Here is a 14,872-nt window from a genome sequence, read left to right as displayed (position 1 = left end):
AGCATCCCTGGATTCAATCCCCAGCAATAAAAAATTATCATACCTAAATGGAGAGATAGGCTCCAATATAATAATAGTGGGGGACTTTAAGATATCATTTTCATAAATGAACAGATCATCAAGACAAAAAAACGAACAAAGAAACATCAGAATTAAACTATACTATAGAACAAAAAGACTTAAGATATATCTATAAAACATTCCATACAACAGCTGCAAGCTACACATTCTTTTCATCAATTCGTGGAAATTTCCCTAGAATAGAGCATATATTAGTACACAAATTAAGTCTTACCAAATTTAAAAATTGAAATCATCTTGTCTCTTTTTTGTTTTCTGGCACTGGGGATTGAGCCCAGGGGCACTTTAACAAAGAGCTACATCCCCAGTCTTTTTCATGTTCTTAAATTTTGAGACCGAATCTGGCTAAGTTGCTTAAGGTCAAACTAATTGCTGAGGCTGGCCTGGAACTTGCAGTCCTTCTGCCTCAGTCTCCTGAGTCCCTAGGATTACAGGTGTGTTCCACTAAACTCAGCTAACATTCTGTATCTTTTCTAATCACAACAGAATAAAACTAGAAGTCAACAGCAGAAGAGATTTTAGAAATGATACCAATGCATGGAGACTGAAGAAAATACTTTTGAACAAATCATGGGTCACTTGGAAGTCAAAAGGGAAATTAAAATTTTCTCAAAGCAAATGAAAATGGAAAGACAGCATTTCAAAAGTTGGGGGTAGAGGTCTGGGATTGTGGCTCTGTGGCAGCACTTGCCTAGCATGTGTGAGGCACTGTGTTTGATTCTCAGCATTGCATATGAATAAATAAAGGTACATTGCAAACTAGAAAAAAAAGTTTTAAAGTTTGGGGTAGAGCAAAAAGCAGCACTAAGAGAGAGGTTTAATTACATTTTTTAAAAAGAAAATTTCAAATAAACAACCACATGATGCATCTCAAGGATTTAGGAAAGAATGAACCAAATACAAAAGTTGTAGAAGGAAACAACAAATATCAGAACTCAAGTAAATAGATTAGAGGGTAAGAAATACTAAATACCAAAGAAACAAAGGGTTGGTGTTTTGAAAAATAACTAAGATCAACATTTACCCAAACTAAGCAAAAATACGAGAGAAGAACCAGACAAATAAATCAGAGTTGGAAAAGGAATATGATGCAACTGGTATCACAAAACTCAGAGGATCCTTAGGGATAATTTGAAATAAATATATTTTAACAAATTTTAAAAACTTAGAAGAAATAGACAAATTGATGGACACATATAATTTAAAAATGCTGAACCACAGGGACATGGAAAAAAACCTTAATAGATCATTAATAAGTAATGAGATCAAGTCAGTAATAAAAAGTCTCCCAAAAAGGAAAAACCCAGGATCATGTGGCTTTCCTGCTGAATTTTACCAAACTTTTAAAGACCTAATGCCAATTTATTTCAAACTATTTAATAGAATTATAAGGAAGTAACCCTTCCAAACTCATTGTACAAGGTCAGCATTTCTGCTACCAAAACCAGACAAGGGTAAAACAAAAAGGAAATCTATAGACCAATATCCCTGATATGTGTAGATATAAAATTTCTCAAAATATACCAGTAAATTGAATTCAACAGTGCCTCAAAAAGATCATTCACTGTGATCCATTTGATTTCATCTGAGTGGATACACAAATGGTTCAACATAAACCAACAAATATAAACTATCGCATCAACAGAATGAATGATAAAAACCACATGATCATCTCAATAGATGCAGAAAAGACATTTGGTAAAATTCAAAATCCCTCCATAATAAAAGCCCTGAACAAATTAGATATAGAAGGATAAGACCTCAACACAATAAAGCCTAATTGGGTTGGGTTTGTAGCTCAGTGGTAGAGTGCTTGCCTAGTATGTGTGAGGCACTGGGTTTGCTCCTCAGCACCACATAAAATAAATAAATAAAATAAAGGTATTATGTCCACCTGCAACTAAAAATATTTTTCAAATAATAAACCCTAAGTATGACAAGCCCACAGGCAATATCATACTGAATAGGGAAAACTGAAAACTTTTTCTCTAAGGTCAGAAACAAGAAAAGGAAGGATGTCCACTCACTGTTTATTGTTGTTGTTTTGGGGGTACCGGGGATTAAACTCAGGGGCACTGAACCACTGTACCACAGCCCCAGTCTTATTTTGCATTTTATTTAGAGACAGGGTCTCACCTAGGTGCTTCATACCTCACTTTTGCTGAGGCTGGTTTTGAACTCATGATCCTCCTGCCTCAGCCTCTGAAGCCTCAGGGATTATGGGAGTTGGACACTGCACCTGGCTCCACTCACTGCTTAGTCACTCAAATGCTACAAGTTTCAGTCAGACTAATTAGGCAAGAGAAAAATATAAAAGACATGCAAATAGGAAGTAAGAAACTCAAATTATCCCAGTTCACAGATGTTCTAATTCTCTATATAGATAAAACTAAAGACTATCAAGATTATTAGAACTAATATATTCAGTAAAGTAGCAGAATACAAAATTAATTTATAAAAATCAATAGCTTTCTATACACCAATAACAAGGTCACTGAGACCAAATCATTTTATGATAAAATGATTTCAATCCCATTCATAAATAGCTACAAAAAGTAAAATAGCTGAGAATAAACTTAATGAAGGGCATATAGACCTCTACAATGAAAATTACAGAACATTAATGAGAAAAAATTGAAGAAGATACAAAAACAATGGGAAAACTTCCTATGATCATGGCTTGCAAAAGTTAATATGTCCATACAACCCAAAGCAGTCTGCAATTTCAATGCAATCCTCATCAAAATACCAATGGCATTTTTCACAGAAATACAAAAAAAATCTCTTAAAATTCACATGGAATCACAAAAGACTCTGAATAGCCATAGCCAAGTTGAGCAAAATAAATAAATAAATAAAACTGGAGGCATCATAATACCTGATTTCAAGACATGTTTCAGAGCCTTAGAAACAAAAACATCATGCTACTGGGATAAAAACAGACACCAAGATCAATGGGATGGAACAAAGATCCCAGAATAAATGCAGCTTCAGTGAACTAATTCTCAACCAAGGTGCCAAAAACACACATTGGAGAAAGGACAGCCTCTTCAACAAATGGTGCTGGAGAAACCATATATCTACATGCAGAAAATTGAAGCTTGACCCTCTCACCCTGAACAAAAATCACCTCAGAATGTATCAAAGACCTAAATGTAAGACCAGAAATTGACACTAAAAAAAAAAAAAAAAAAAAAAAAAAAAACCAGGAGAAACACTTCAAGACATTGGTATAGGCAATGAATTTTGGATAGGACCCCCAAAACACAGAAAACAAAAGCAAAAATTGACAAGTGTGATTGCATCAAATTTAAATAACTGGGGCACAAAGATAACAACCAATAAAGAGACAGCCCACAGAATGGGAGAAAATATTTGCCAACCATTAATCTAACAAAGGATTAATATCCATGATATATAAGGAACTAAAAAAAAAACTTAAAAAAACAAGCAGTTCAATTAAAAATGGGCAAAAGTCTCAAATACACATTTCTAAAAAGAAGAAATACAAATGGTCAATGTATATATGAAAACTCTCAGTATCACTGGTCATCATGGAAATGCAAGTCAAAACCGTAATGATATTTTATCTCACTCCATTTAGGAAGGCTATTATTAAAAAAATACAAAAACACAAATGCAGGTGTTGAGCTGGGGTAGCTCAGTGGTAAAATGCTTGCCTAGCATGCAGGAGGACCTGGTTCAATCACTAGTAACTGAAAAAAAAAAAAAAGACCATCAAAGATATGAATAAAAAGGAATTCTTATACACTATTGGTGGAAATGTAAATCAGTATAGTCACTATGGAGAACAGTATGGAGTTTCCAAAAAAAATTAAAAATATATCTATCAAGATGCAGCTATCTCATCGGGTATAGTGACAGAGACAGAAGGTCTGCAAGTTCAAAGATAGCCTCAGCAACTTACCAAGGCTCTCAGCAAGTTAGCAAAATCCTGTCTCAAGAAAATAAATAAATAAATAAAAAGGGGTTGGGGATGTGGCTCAGTGGTGAAGTGCCCCTGGGTTTAATCCCTGGAACAAAAAAAAGAAAAAAGAAAAAGATTCTGCTCTCTCATTTCTGCATATATCAAGGGGAATGAAATCCACATATCAAAGAGTGCCCTGCATGCCCAAGTTTATTAAAGCACTGTTCATAATAACTTAGATATAAATCAGCCTAAGTGCCCATCAATATATGTTGGGTTAAAGAATACCTGGTATATACACACAATGGAATATTATGTGGTTGTAAATAGTGAAATCCTGGCATTTGGAACAAAACGAATGGAACTGAAGGACACTATTTTAAGTTAGATAAATCAGACACAGAAAAGCAAGATGATGATTAATCTTGGTGAATGGTGAATGGGAGTTCTTAGCACTGCTCTTGCATCTTGCTATTAAGTTTTAAATTATTTCAAAATAAAGAGTTAAAAAATCACCTAAACATATTGTCCTGGATCATCCAAATTTCCATTCAGCCCTGCTCCAGAATTTTACAACACAATTTGTTTCATATTTAACATTCCAGTGGCACCAAAGAAGACTAATAATCAAGGGTTAATGAAAGGAACATAAAATCAAAAAGCAAACAGGCAAACATCGAAGTCAAACAATATGTTCAAACTAATTGAAAACAAAATCACTTTGAGTTATGCTATAATCACCACAGTATAGTTTTTAGAAAATCCATTTACCCAAAAATGTCCCTGGTTACTATTTTAATTCAACCCCCATTACTAATCCAAAACCAGATGGCGATTGTTCAGTAAATTTTGAAATCAGGAAGTGTAATCCTCCAAATTTGTTTGTCTTTTTCATGATGGTCTGGGTTATTGTTTGTGTTCCCAAAGAACTTTTAGAATCAACTTGTCAATTTCTGCAAAAAGAGTCTGCAAGGATTTTGCAAAAGATTGCAATGAATCAATAAATCAATTTGAGAATTGCCATCTCAACAATATTGTGTCTTCTGACTCATGAAAACAGAATGTCTCTTCATTTATTTAGGTTATGTTTTTTCTCTAAGCAATATTTTGCAGTTTTTGGTGAACAAGCTTGTACTTCTCTTGATAAATTTATTTATAAGTATTTTATTTTGTGCCATTGTGTATGAAATTGTTTTCTTATTTTCATTTCAGATTATTCATTGTTAGTATGTAGAAATAGGTTGGTTTTTGTATTTGCATCACGTATCCTGGGACTTTCTTGTAATCATTTTTTAGTTCTTATAATTTTCTGTGGTTTCTTTGGATTATCTACATAGAAAATCATGTAACCTGTGCAATAAAGGTGGTTTTACTTCTTCCTTTTCAATCTGGATGTCTTTATTCCCTTTACTTGCCTGGTTTCATAGGCTAGAGCTTCCATTACAATGCTGAATGTCACTGGTGAAAGCTGACAACCTTACCTTGCTCCCCATTGAAGGGGAAAAGGATTCACTCATCAAGTATATCATTAGTTGATATTTTGCAGTTGCCCTTTATCAGGTTGCAGTAGTTCCTTTATGATCTTAATTGGTTGAGAGTTTTTAATATAAATGGGTGGTGGATTGTGTCAAATGCCTTTTCCATGTCAATTAAGATAATCAGGTGATTTTTGCCTTTTATTCTTTTTTTATGGTACTGAGAATTGAATCCAGGGTACGTAACCCCTGAGCCACATCCCAAACCATTTTTTCATTTTTTTTAAAAATTTTGAGACAGGGTCCTGCTAAGTTGCTTAGGGCCTCATTAAGATGCTGAGGCTGGCTATGAACTCATGATTCTCTTGCCTCAGCCTCGCGAGCGTCTGGGATTACAGGTGTGTGCCACCACATTGCTCCTTGTATTCTATTAATATGGTATATTACATTAGTTGATTTTCATATATTAAACCAATCTTGCATCCTTGGAATAAGTTTCAATTGGTAAATTATTAGTAGCATGTAATACTTTTTATGTTTATGTATTACATATTTTCCTAATATTCCATTGAGAATTTGTCATCTATACGCATGGGAGGATATAGTTATGTTGTTTCTTTATTTGTGATATTTTTGTATCAAGGTATCAAGGTAATACCAGCCTCATATGAGTTGGGAAATGTTTCCTTCTTCCCTATTCTCTGAAAGAGTTTGTGAACAATCAATATTATTCTTATGGGGTGGGTGTGGGATGTGTTTGTGATTCCAGTGATTCAGGAGGCTGAAGCAGGATCACACAAGTTCGAGGCCAGCCTCAGCAACTTAGCAAGGACCTAAGAATCATAGGAAGACTCTGTCACAAAAGTTTTTAAATAGCTGTGGATGTGGCTCAGTGGTATAATGCCCCTGGATTCAATCCCCAGGATCAGAAAAATAAATAAACAAATATATTTCATGGAATTCACTGTATATCTTCTAGATTCTGATTCAGTAATTTATTTCTAAGAACTTATTAATTTCATCCACAGTGTCTACTTCACTGGCACAAAGTTGCCCATAGAATTCCCTTCCAATCTTTTTATTATTATTATTTTAGTTGTAGATGGACACAATATTATATTTTATTTATTTATTATTATGTGGTGCTGAGGATAGAACTCAGTGCATCACGCATACAAGGCAAGTGCTCTACAACCCCAGTACCCTTCTAATGTTTTTAATTTGTGGAAGATCTGTAGTGATGCATTTGTTCCTAATTTGTTTCCTTCTCCTCCTTCCTCTCTTCTCCTGACTCCTTCACGTACTCCTCCTCCTCTTCCTCTTCCTCCTCCTCGTTCTTCTTCTTCTCCTTCTCCTTCTCCACCCTGCCTCTTGTCAGTAGTCAATTTTATTGATGTTTTAAAAGAACTGTCTTTTATTAGAGCAGAGACTCTGTGCCTACCAGAAGGAAAGGTAGGCCCAACTCTCCATTATGTTAGCTCAGGAACTGACTTCCTCAATAACATTCCTAAAGTGCAAGAAATAAAACCAAGAATCAATAAATGGGATAGATCAAACTAAAAAGCTTCTTCACAGTAAAAGAAACAATCAAGAACAAGAACAGAGAGCCTACAGAATGGAAGATAATCTTTACCACCTGCACCTCCGCATTAATCTCCAGGATATACAGAGAACTCAAAAAACTTAATACCAATCTAGCACCATGGCTCACACCTGTAATTACAGCAGCTCAGGAGGCTGAGGCAAGAAGATGACAAGTTCAAAGTCAGCCTTGGCAATTTAGCCAGGTGCTAAGCAACTCATTGAGACCTTGTCTCTAAATAAAATACAAAATAGGGCTGGGAATGTGGCTCATGATGTAAGTCCCCTGAGTTCAATCCCTGATACTCCTGGTACCCCCCTGCCAAAAAAATCCACAAAAAAACCAAATACCCCAATCAATAAATGGTCAAAGGAACTAAACAGATACTTTACAGAAGAAATATGAATGGTCAAAAAATATATGAAAAAAATGTTCAACATTTCTAGCAATTATAGAAATGCAAATTAAAACTACACTGAGATTCCATCTCACTACAGTCAGAACGACAGTTTTCAAGAATACAAGCAACAATAAATGTTGGTTAGGATGTGGAGAAAAAGGAACACTCATACATTGCAGATGGGACTGCAAATTGGTGCAACCATTCTAGAAAGCAGTGTGGAGATTCCTCAGAAAACTTGGACTGGAACCACCATATGATCCAGTGATCCTACTCCTCCATCTATACCCAAAGGACTTTAAATCAGTATACTACAGTGACACAGTTTATATATGTTTATACAACTCAATTCACAATAGCTGAACTATGGAACCAAGCTAGGTACCCTTCAACAGATGAATGGATAAAGAAAATGTGGTATATACACACAATGGAATATTACTCAGCTATAAAGAAGAATGAAATTATGTCATTTGCTGGTAAATGGATGAAACTGGAGAGTATTATGCTAAATGAAATAAGTCAGTCCCCCAAAACACCAAAGGTCAAATGTTCTTTCCCATATGTGGATGCTAACCCACAACAAGGGAGGATGGGGAGGAGAAGAATAGAAGTTCATTGGATTAGACAAAGGAGAATTAAGGGAAGGGGGGGAATATGAATAGGAAAGTCAGTGGAATGAATCAGAAATAACTTTCTTTTGCTCATATATGAATACATGACCAGTGTAACTCCACATCATGTCCAACCACAAGAATAGGATCCTAATGGGAATGGGTTGAACTCCATGTATGTATAATATGTCAAAATACACTTTACTGTCATATATTTCTAAAAACAACAAATAGTAACAATAACAGAAGAATTCCTTTTGGTCTTATTGGTTTTCTCTATTGTTTTTCTATTTAATTGGGTTTTTTCTAATCTTGGTTATTCCCTCCTTCTTTGTTCTTTAAGTTTGTTCATCTTTCTCTTGTTTCTTTCCTTTATGGCATTGGGGATCCAACCCATGACTGTGCTTGATAGGCAAGTGCTCTACTACTGACCTATATCCCCTGCCTTTTTCATTATTTTTTTAAATTTCTTTTGATACTGGATCTTGCTAAGTTGCTGGGACTGGCTTCAAACTTATGTTCCTTCTGTCTCAGCCTCTCAAGTAGCTGGTATTACAGATGTGTGCCACCATGCTCAGATCATGATTCTTTTTGTTAATTAATTTTTGTTTTATTCACATATTTAAATTGCAGTAAATTAACACAACAAAGTTTATCATTTTAACCACTTAAAAGTATACAGCTAAGTATTTTTAAGTATATTTATATTGTTATGTAGCCAGTATCCAACATTAAAATTGACACATAATTAAATAATTTGAGGTAAAATGTGATAATTTAATATATGTATACAGTTTGCAATGATCAAATCAAGTTAATTATGTATCCTTAAACACTTATCATTTCTTTTTTTAAATTTATTTATATTTATTTATTTATTTTTATTGTAAACAAATGGGATACATGTTGTTTCTCTGTTTGTACATGGTGTAAAGGCATACCATTTGTGTAATCATAAATTTACATAGAGTAATGTTGTTTGATTCATTCTGTTATTTTTTCCCTTCCCCCCACCCCTCCCACCCCTCTTTACCCTCTATACAGTACTTCCTTCCTCCATACTTGCCCCCCCTCCCTAACCCTAACTCTAACCCTAACACTAACCCTTCCCTCCCCCCCATTATGTGTCATCCTCCACTTATTAGCGATATCATTTGTCCTTTGGCTTTTTGAGATTGGCTTATCTCACTTAGCATGATATTCTCCAATTTCATCCATTTGCCTGCAAATGCCATAATTTTATCATTCTTTATGGCTGAGTAATATTCCATTGTATATATATACCACAGTTTCTTTATCCACTCATCAATTGAAGGGCATCTAGGTTGGTTCCACAGTCTGGCTATTGTGAATTGAGCAGCTATGAACATTGATGTGGCGGTATCTCTGTAGTATGCTGATTTAAGTCCTTTGGGTATAGGCCAAGGAGTGGGATAGCTGGGTCAAATGGAGGGTCCATTCCAAGTTTTCTAAGGAATCTCCACACTGCTTTCCAGAGTGGCTGCACTAATTTGCAGCCCCACCACCAATGTATGACTGTACCTTTCTCCCCACATCCTCGCCAACACCTGTTGTTGCTCGTATTCTTGATAATCGCCATTCTAATTGGGGTGAGATGGAATCTTAGGGTGGTTTTGATTTGCATTTCTCTTATTACTAGAGATGTTGAACATTTTTCCATATGTTTGTTGATTGCTTGTAGATCTGCTTCTGTGAAGTGTCTATTCATTTCCTTAGCCCATTTGTTGACTGGATTATTTGAATTCTTGGAGTAGAGTTTTTTGAGTTCTTTTTAGATTCTGGAGATTAGTGCTCTATCTGAAGTATGATTGGCAAAGATATTCTCCCACTCTGTAGGCTCTTTCTTCGCATTGCTGATAGTTTCCTTTGCTGAGAGAAAGCTTTTTAGTTTGAATCTATCCCAGTGGTTGATTCTAGCTTTTATTGCTTGTGCTATGGGAGTCCTGTTAAGGAAGTCTGATCCTAGATCAACAAGGTGAAGATTTGGACCTACTTATTCTTCTATAATCTGCAGGGTCTCTGGTCTGATTCCGAGGTCCTTAATCCATTTTGAGTTTAGTTTCGTGCATGGTGAGAGATATGGGTTTAGTTTCATTCTGTTGCATATGGATTTCCAATTCTCCCAGCACCATTTGTTGAAGAGGCTATCTTTTCTCCATTGCATATTTTTGGCTCCTTTGTCTAGTATGAGAAAGTTGTATTTATTTGGATTTGTGTCCGTGTCCTCTATTCTGTACCATTGATCTACCTTTCTATTTTGGTACCAATACCATGCCGTTTTTGTTACTATTGCTTTGTAGTAGAGTTGAAGATCTGGTATTGCAATACCCCCTGTTTCACTCTTCCTGCTAAGGATTGCTTTAGCTATTCTGGGTTTCTTATTCTTCCAGATGAATTTCATAATTGCTTGCTCTATTTCTATAAGGTACGTCATTGGGATTTTAATTGGAATTGCATTGAATTTGTATAGCACTTTAGGTAGTATGGCCATTTTGACAATATTAATTCTTCCTATCCAAGAACATGGAAGATCTTTCCATCTTCTAAGGTGTTCTTTAATTTCTTTCTTTAGTGTTGTATAGTTCTCATTGTAGAGGTCTTTCACCTCTTTTGTGAGATTGATTCCCAAGTATTTTATTTTTTTTTGAGGCTATTGTGAATGGGGTAGTTTTCCTAATTTCTCTTTCTGAAGATTCATCACTTATGTATAAAAATGCGTTGGATTTATGGGCATTGATCTTGTAACCTGCTACTTTACTGAATTCACTTATGAGTTCTAAAAGTTTTCTGGTGGAATTTTCAGGTTCCTCTAAATATATAATCATGTCATCAGCGAACAGGGATAGTTTGAGTTCTTCTTTTCCAATTCGTATCCCTTTAATTTCTTTGGTTTGTCTAATTGCTCTGGCCAGAGTCTCAAGAACGATGTTGAATAGAAGTGGTGAAAGAGGGCATTCCTGCCTTGTTCCAGTTTTTAGGGGGAATGCTTTCAGTTTTTCACCATTTAGAATGATATTAGCCATGGGCTTAGCATAAATGGCCTTTACAATGTTAAGGAATGTTCCCACTATCCCTATTTTTTCTAGTGTTTTGAGCATGAAGGGGTGCTGTATTTTATCAAATGCTTTTTCTGCATCTATTGAAATAATCATGTGATTCTTGACTTTAAGTCTATTAATGTGGTGAATTACGTTTATTGATTTCCTGATGTTGAACCAACCTTGCATCCCTGGGATGAAACCCACTTGATCATGGTGCACTATCTTTTTAATATGTTTTTGTATGCGATTTGCTAAAATTTTGTTGAGAATTTTTGCGTCGATGTTCATTAAGGATATTGGTCTGAAATTTTCTTTCCTTGATGAGTCTCTGTCTGGTTTAGGTATCAGGGTGATATTGGCTTCATACAATGAGTTTGGGAGGGTTCCCTCCTCTTCTATTTTATGGAATACTTTGAGAAGTATTGGAATGAGCTCTTCTTTAAAGGTTTTGTAGAACTCGGCTGAGAACCCATCTGGTGCCGGACTTTTCTTTGTTGGTAGGCTTTTGATGACTTCTTCTATTTCAGTACTTGAAATTGGTCTATTTAAATTGTTTATGTCCTCCTCGTTCAGTTGAGGCAATTCATATGTCTCTAGAAACCTGTTGATGTCTTCGAAATTTTCTATTTTGTTGGAGTATAGATTTTCAAAATAGCTTCTAATTATGTTTTGTATTTCAGTCCTGTCTGTTGTGATATTTCCTTGTTCATTCCGAATTTTAGTGATTTGGGTTTTCTCTCGTCTTCTCTTTGTTAGTGTGGCTAAAGGTTTATCAATTTTGTTTATTTTTTCGAAGAACCAACTATTTATTTTGTCAATTTTTTGTAGTGTTTCTTTTGTTTCAATTTCATTGATTTCAGCTCTGAGTTTAACTATTTCCTGTCTTCTACTAATTTTGGTGCTGTTCTGTTCTTTTTCTAGGGCTTTGAGCTGTAGTGTTAGGTCGTTTATTTGTTGAGTTTTACTTCTTTTATTAAATGCGCTCCATGAAATAAATTTCCCTCTAAGTACTGCTTTCATAGTGTCCCAGGGATTTTGATATGAGGTTTCTTTGTTCTCATTTACCTCTAAGAATTTTTTAATTTCCTTCCTAATATCTTCTGTTATCCATTCATCATATAATAGCATATTGTTTAATCTCCAGATGTTGGAATAGTTTCTGTGTTTTACTCTTTCATTTATTTCTAACTTCAATCCATTATGATCTGATAGAATACATGGTAGTGTCTCTATCTTCTTGTATTTGCTAACATTAGCTTTGTGGCATAATATGGTCTATTTTAGAGAAGGATCCATGTGCTGCTGAGAAGAAAGTGTATTCGCTCTTGGTTGGATGGTATATTCTATAAATGTCCATTAAGTCTAAATTATTGATTGTGTTATTGAGATCTATGGTTTCTTTGTTCAATTTTTGTCTGGAAGATCTGTCCAGTGGTGAGAGAGGCATGTTAAAATCACCTAGTATTATTGTGTTATGGTCTATTTGGTTTCTGAAATTGAGAAGGATTTGTTTGACTATCATTTCTTTGTATTTGGAGGCTTTGAATTCACCACTTCTAGTTCTTTATAAAATATATAATAAGTTATTGTAAACCATAGTCACTCCACTGAGCTGTAGATCACTAGAATTTCTTTTTCATATGTGTGTTTTGGTACCCATTAGCTAACTCCCTCTATCCTCTCTCCCCCTACCCTTCCTAGCATTTAGTAATCACTAGTCTATTCTCTTCCTCCACAACTTTCTCATCTGCAAAACTGGAAGTCTATAACCATTAAACCGCAACCCCTCATTTTCCCTTCCCCACAGTCTCTGGAAACCATCATTCTACTTTCTGTGTCTATGAATTTCACTACCCTAGATACCTCATATGTGTATAATCATGCAGTATTTGTCATTTTATGATTGACCCATCATGTCTTTTTCTAGTCTCTTAAGGAGAAACTTAGGGTATGATTTAAGGTCTTTATTTTCCATTTTTAAACACAGCTTTATTGAATTACTTTATAATTTATAAAATCTGCACATATTCAATGTTCATAATTTGGACATCTATGAAATAATCACTCTAATTGAAGTAATAAACAAATCTTCCCCTTCAAAAGATTTCTCATGCCCTTTGTGTGTGTGCGTGCATGCACTAAGATTAGCATTAGATCTACCCTCTTAACAAATCTTTGAGGTGTATAATACACACCAAATGTTTAGTCAGCTTTTTCATTGCTGGGATCAAAAGATCTGACAAGAACAATTTTAAGAAAAAAAAGTTTATTTGGGGGTTTAGGGTTACAGAGGTCTCAGTTCACAGATGACTGACTCCATTGCTTTGGGCCAGTTGTGAGGTAGAAGATCATGGTGGAAGCACAGGACAAAGGAAGATAGCTCAGGACATTATACCAGGAAGCAGAGAGAGAGCACTGCTCACCAAAACAAAATATATTTCCCCAAAAGCATGCCTCTCAATGACTCCCCTCCTCCAGCCACAGCTTACCTGCCTACAGTTACTACCCAGTTAATCTCTAACAGGAGATTAATGCATTGACTAGGTTAAGGCTTTTATAAGCCAATCCTTTCACATATAAGCTTTCTTGCATTGTCTCTCACATGAACTTTTGGGGGACATCACATATCAAAACCATAACACCATACAACTAAGCAAATCAGGTGAGAGACTATAGTGCCTGATTTTAGTATTAATAAATGGAGAGGCATAAAGAGTTGCCAGGAAACCTTTGTGCACTGTTAATGGGATGTAAATTAGTAATCAGTATGGAAAGCAGTTTGAAGGCTCCTAGTTTGGCTTTGTAGTATTGAAGTCAGGTATTGTGAAACCTCCAGCTTTGTTCTTTTTGTTCAAGGTCACTTTGGCTATTTGGGGTCTTTTGTAATTCCACACAAATTTTAGGAGTTTTTTTTCTATTTCTGTGAAGAGTGTCATTGGCATTTTGATAGGGATTATATTGAACCTGTAGAAGATTTTGGATAGTATTACCATCTTATCAATATTAATTCTTCCACTCCATGAATATGGGATGTCTTCCAATGTTTTTGCGTCCTCTTCAATTTCTTTTTTTTAAGTACCAGGTATTGAACCCAGGGGTGCTTTACTACTAAGCTATATCCCTAGTTCTTTGTACTTTTTACTTTGAAACAGTATCCTGCTAAGTTGCTAAGGCTGGTCTTGAACTTAAAATCCTCCTGCCTCTGCCTCTTGAGCTGCTGGGTTTACAGGAGTGCACCACCACTCCTGGCTACCTCTCTAATCTTTTTCATCAATGGTTTATAGTTGCCATTGTAGAGATTTTTCACCTCCCTAGTTAAATTTATTTCTACAAATTTTTTATTTTTGTAGCTGTTCTAAATTAGATTGCTTTCTTGATTTCTCTTTCACTTAGTTTATTATTTGAGCATAGAATTTCTATTGATATTTGTATATTGTTTTTGCATCCTGCAACCTTATCAAATTTATCAGTTCTCAAATCATGGCATTTGCAGGCAAATGGATGAAATTGGAGAATATCATGCTAAGTGAGATAAGCCAAGCTCAAAAAACCAAAGGACGAATGATCACGCTGATAAGCGGATGATGACACATAATGGGGGGGTGGGAGGGGTTAGTGTTAGGATTAGAGTTAGGGTTAGGGAGGGGGGCAAGAATGGAAGAAGGAAGGACTGTATAGAGGGAAAAGAGGGGTGGGAGGGGTGTGGGGAGGAAAAAATAACAGAATGAAT

This window comes from Sciurus vulgaris, assembly GCF_902686455.1.
Source record: "Sciurus vulgaris genome assembly, chromosome: X".
NCBI classification, from domain to species: domain Eukaryota; kingdom Metazoa; phylum Chordata; class Mammalia; order Rodentia; family Sciuridae; genus Sciurus; species Sciurus vulgaris.
This window is presented reverse-complemented; position numbering follows the sequence as displayed.